Source organism: Notolepis coatsorum (genome assembly GCF_963971535.1).
Source record: "Notolepis coatsorum genome assembly, chromosome: 16".
Taxonomy (NCBI): domain Eukaryota; kingdom Metazoa; phylum Chordata; class Actinopteri; order Aulopiformes; family Paralepididae; genus Notolepis; species Notolepis coatsorum.
In genome coordinates this window covers 91680338-91686018 of record NC_140180.1, presented here as the reverse complement: position 1 = coordinate 91686018, position 5681 = coordinate 91680338, and the positions used below count along the sequence as shown (strand labels likewise).

At 47.7% G+C, this 5681-nt stretch overlaps 1 protein-coding gene across 1 annotated transcript in view; it reads right to left on the bottom strand.

Moving 5' to 3' along the window:
- LOC311243056 (kelch-like protein 10) overlaps positions 1-5681 on the bottom strand; it is a gene marked incomplete at both ends in the record, with an annotated part of 61029 nt that overhangs the window by 1015 nt on the left and 54333 nt on the right. The gene's annotated exons all lie outside the window — the stretch shown is intronic.

Genomic DNA, 5681 nt, shown 5'->3' with positions numbered 1-5681 from the left:
TTTAAAAAAAAAAAAAAAAAAAGGGGGGGGGGGGGGGGGAGCCCCCTCCACCCCCCCGGGCTGAAGCCCCCAATGTTTTCTAACCCTAAAAACGCCCCTGCTCCTCAGGACCGTTTTGTCCAAAGTGTCCATTGGAACGTGCTGAGCGCGCAGCCACTAAAGAGGGTCACGTGGAAAAGTGATACCGAGATTGAGTGAGCGCGGAACTAAGAGAACACAAGTGCGCGTGCGTGCAAGACATTCGGTATACTATATACACACGCACTCACGCGCACGGAGAGAAGGAGAGGATAGAGGAAAACACACACACACACATACAGAGAGAGAGAGAGAGAGAGAGAGAGAGAGAGAGAGAGAGAGAGAGAGAGAGAGAGAGAGAGAGAGAGAGGAGAGAGAGAGAGAGAGAGAGAGAGAGAGAGAGAGGGCGGTATGGATATGATGCCTTCATTAGTTTATTTCCAGGGAAAGGCTGTTCCTTCTACAGGGAGATAAATATTACATGTGAAATGATTAAATGAACACATAGCTATATAATGAATGCAGTTAAAAGCCTGACCTATTGGGACAGTGAGCCTTCTTTACTGCTGAATAATACCCTGGCATTCCTATGGTAAAACCACATAAATAATACTATAGTGATTTACCTCAAATGTCTATCATTTTCCACTAGAGATACTACGGTGAATCACTACTACAGTATTCCCGTGGAAAATCTAGAGTGTGCATGAAAAAACAACACAACAGTATTATAAAGTATTTATTTTCTATGACAAAAAAAAAGCACAGAAATACTAAAGGTTTAACTCGAGTTCATTCATCAAATGATGACAGTAAGTCAAAAGAACAGTTCCTTTGTGGTCTGCTAGACATCTGTATGTGTCCAGGATGTGGATGGATGTTATAGGAGATTTTAAAACACTTCTATTCCAATCCAGAAATTGTGTAGTAGGACCCACCAGAACCGTCTTTCCTGTCTCCTCTACTCTGTCTCCCTCTCCGTCTTCTTACTGTATATCAATCATTGTAGGAAGGGGAGCGGACAGCCCTAATTCACCAGTGGACAGGTCTGGAATGTAATACAATAAATACTTTAGTATCCTGTCTATGTGTTGGCACATGTAAAAGTCATATCCTGTTTATAACAACCAAGGTGAGTTTATATGAGACTATTACTCTAGGGAGCTTCCCATAGAGAGACCACAGTGATTCAGCACCATGGACAGCTTTGGAGAGACCTCAGTGATTCAGCACCGTGGATAGTTCTCCATGATCAGAGAGAGACCACAGTGATTCAGCACCACGGACAGCTCTCCATGATCAGAGAGAGACCACAGTGATTCAGCACCACGGACAGCTCTCCATGGACAGACGACCTGAGTGATTCAGCACCACGGAAGGCGCTCCATGATCAGAGAGAGACCAGAGTGATTCAGCACCACGGACAGCTCTCCATGATCAGAGAGAGACCACAGTGATTCAGCACCATGGACAACTCTCCATGGACAGACCAGAGTGATTCAGCACCCCGGACAGCGCTCCATGGTCAGAGAGAGACCACAGTGATTCAGCACCACGGACAGCTCTCCATGATCAGAGAGAGACCACAGTGATTCAGCACCACGGACAGCTCTCCATGATCAGAGAGAGACCACAGTGATTCAGCACCATGGACAGCTCTCCATGGACAGACCAGAGTGATTCAGCACCATGGACAGCTCTCCATGATCAGAGAGAGACCACAGTGATTCAGCACCACGGACAGCTCTCCATGATCAGAGAGAGACCACAGTGATTCAGCACCACGGACAGCTCTCCATGGACAGACCAGAGTGATTCAGCACCATGGACAGCTCTCCATGATCAGAGAGACCACAGTGATTCAGCACCACGGACAGCTCTCCATGATCAGAGAGAGACCACAGTGATTCAGCACCACGACAGCTCTCCATGGACAGACCAGAGTGATTCAGCACCCTGGACAGCTCTCCATGATCAGAGAGAGAGACCACAGTGATTCAGCACCATGGACAGCTCTCCATGGACAGACCAGAGTGATTCAGCACCCTGGACAGCTCTCCATGATCAGAGAGAGAGACCACAGTGATTCAGCACCATGGACAGCTCTCCATGGACAGACCAGAGTGATTCAGCACCACGGACAGCTCTCCATGATCAGAGAGAGACCACAGTGATTCAGCACCCATGGACAGCTCTCCATGATCAGAGAGAGACCACAGTGATTCAGCACCATGGACAGCTCTCCATGATCAGAGAGAGACCACAGTGATTCAGCACCACGGGACAGCTCTCCATGATCAGAGAGAGACCACAGTGATTCAGTATCCATGGACAGAGAGACCACAGCAGGCATGTGAATAGGAGGGAGAGGGGACACTGGGATTTCTTGTCCCTGCACTTTCAGGTATTATTGAAAATATTTTTTGTGGGAACAAGCCAGGTAACATATCTTCATTACCTCCACTTTTATTCCTGGCCAAGGACAAGACACACAAAGCATTTGCCTCATCAAGATTTGAGCGAGTTTGCGAGGTGCGCTCAATATGTTCCAAAGGTTACAGTGGGGGGGGGGGGGGGGGAGCACGCCATAGCACCTGAGATGGGGAGAGCAAGACTGCAGCAAAGTTGTACGTTTATATTAAATGTGTGCTTCTCACAGGGTTTTAGCCCGTATGAAACAATTATTAAGTGGTCATAATCTGTTAAATAGATCAGCTTTTGTTCAATAATGGTTTGAAACAGGAGAGCTTTTAAATATCAAGTCAAGATAATGCTAACCACTTTGCTCTGCTGTCTGATTGAGGATGAGATATATATATAGTTTGCTCCTCATGCAATAATTTTTTTTACAGTTTATGAGTAATACACATATTTTGGATTGATTTAAAAAAAACTTTATATACAGTTTTGGTGCACAATTCTGGCCCTTTGTGTCCCCCCACTACAATCCAGCACATTAAGGACCAGAATGATTCAGCACCATGGACAGGTCTTCATGACCAGAGAGCGATCACAGATATTCAGCACCATGGACAGGTCTTCATGACGAGGGAGAGACCACAGATATTCAGTAACATAGACCCAGTTTTTTTTTACCCAGGGTAGGTTCACTGCTCTTCACTGCTCTTCCTGCTCTCTCCTACAGTCAGACACTGACCTCTCTCCCTGCTCTCTCCTACAGACAGACACTCACCTCTCTCCCTGCTCTCTCCTACAGTCAGACACTGACCTCTCTTCCTGCTCTCTCCTGCAGACAGACACTCACCTCTCTCCCTGCTCTCTCCTACAGACATAAGCTCACCTCTCTCCCTGTTCTCCCCTACAGTCAGACACTCACCTCTCTCCCTGCTCTCTCCTATTGGCAGACACCTCTCTTCCTGCTCTCTCCTACAGACACTCACCTCTCTCCCTGCTCTCTCCTACAGGCAGACACTCACCTCTCCCCCTGCTCTCTCCTACTGACAGACAGACACTCACCTCTCCCCCTGCTCTCTCCTACTGACACTCACCTCTCTCCCTGCTCTCTCCTACTGACACTCACCTCTCTCCCTGCTCTCTCCTACAGACACTCACCTCTCTCCCTGCTCTCTCCTACAGTCAGACACTCACCTCTCTCCCTGCTCTCTCCTGCAGACAGACACTCACCTCTCTCCCTGCTCTCTCCTACAGACAGACACTCACCTCTCTCCCTGCTCTCTCCTACTGACAGACACTCACCTCTCTCCCTGCTCTCTCCTACAGTCAGACACTCACCTCTCTCCCTGCTCTCTCCTGCAGACAGACACTCACCTCTCTCCCTGCTCTCTCCTACAGACAGACACTCACCTCTCTCCCTGCTCTCTCCTACAGACAGACACTCACCTCTCTCCCTGCTCTCTCCTGCAGACAGACACTCACCTCTCTCCCTGCTCTCTCCTACAGACAGACACTCACCTCTCTCCCTGCTCTCTCCTACAGTCAGACACTCACCTCTCTCCCTGCTCTCTCCTACAGACAGACACTCACCTCTCTCCCTGCTCTCTCCTACTGACACTCACCTCTCTCCCTGCTCTCTCCTACAGACAGACACTCACCTCTCTCCCTGCTCTCTCCTACAGACAGACACTCACCTCTCTCCCTGCTCTCTCCTACAGACAGACACTCACCTCTCTCCCTGCTCTCTCCTACTGACAGACACTCACCTCTCTCCCTGCTCTTTCCTACAGACAGACACTCACCTCTCTCCCTGCTCTCTCCTACAGACAGACACTCACCTCTCTCCCTGCTCTCTCCTACAGACAGACACTCACCTCTCTCCCTGCTCTCTCCTACAGACAGACACTCACCTCTCTCCATGCTCTCTCCTACAGTCAGACACTCACCTCTCTCCCTGCTCTCTCCTACAGACCGACACTCACCTCTCTCCCTGCTCTCTCCTGCAGACAGACACCTCTCTTCCTGCTCTCTCCTACAGTCAGACACTCACCTCTCTCCCTGTTCTCTCCTACAGACAGACACTCACCTCTCTCCCTGCTCTCTCCTACTGACACTCACCTCTCTCCCTGCTCTCTCCTACAGTCAGACAGAGCAACAACAAACGTGCGTGGAGAGGTAGCTGTCGTTAACCCACCGCCAGGTGTGTGGGAGACCACAGGCGGCGTTGAGGAGAGAAACCTCAGATGGGCTGTTCAAAGGGGATCCCCAAACTTGTGTGTCGGTGATAATATAGTGTTACAGTACAAAATCGATGATACAGTAGATGGATGGAGAATAGAACAGGTGAATAATTGGTATGAATGTGTATATATATTTAATGAAACACACACATATCGTATATATATATATATATACACAAGGTAACAATAGTATCTAAGATACATCATTTTAATTAAATAAAAATAAATAGAGCTAAGGGGGGGGGGGGGGAGAAGAAAAAAGCATAGGAAAACTGAGGGAGATGTAGAGTGGATCAATCGCGCCTGTGGTCGTCAGAACCGGTTACCACTACAACGTTAGGACAAAACAAACAGATATACATCACACTGAAGACTATCACATCCCAGAAATAGTCATTACCTCTTAGTCCTCGGTCACTCTGAGATTCACAAGCATAATGTTCGGGGTAGGGGAACGAATGGGGAACTCTCCTGCAGCTGAATGGGGAAATACCATAGAGGAAGACTGGGGAGGAACTACATGGGCTCCCTTCTCTTCCTACGTTGAGAGGATCCACCTCCCCGTAGTCCCAGGCCGATATTTACCCACATAACATCCGGGATACATTATTCACTCCTTCCTCCCCTTTAAACTTTCTCCCCTGATGCACCTGCCAATGCAAGAGGCTCGGTATGAGCACGGCATCTCAAATCAATACCAGAGTTGGTTGACCTATGAATCACTGTACTCACTTTTTAAAATTGATTTCCTTATTTTTACGTCTTATTTATTTATTTATTTTTCTTTGGAAACTGTTTGTCTGTCTGTCACTTTGTTTTGATGTCTGTCGTCCTTGGTATTCCTAATGGATAACTTTCAAGTACATATCATTTGTAAATGTTGGTCGCACTGAAAATTCAATAAACAAATATATAAAAAATACCATAGAGGATGACTGAAGAGGCATACCTGGAGACAGATCAAATACCATAGAGGAAGACTGAAGAGACATACCTGGAGACAGATCA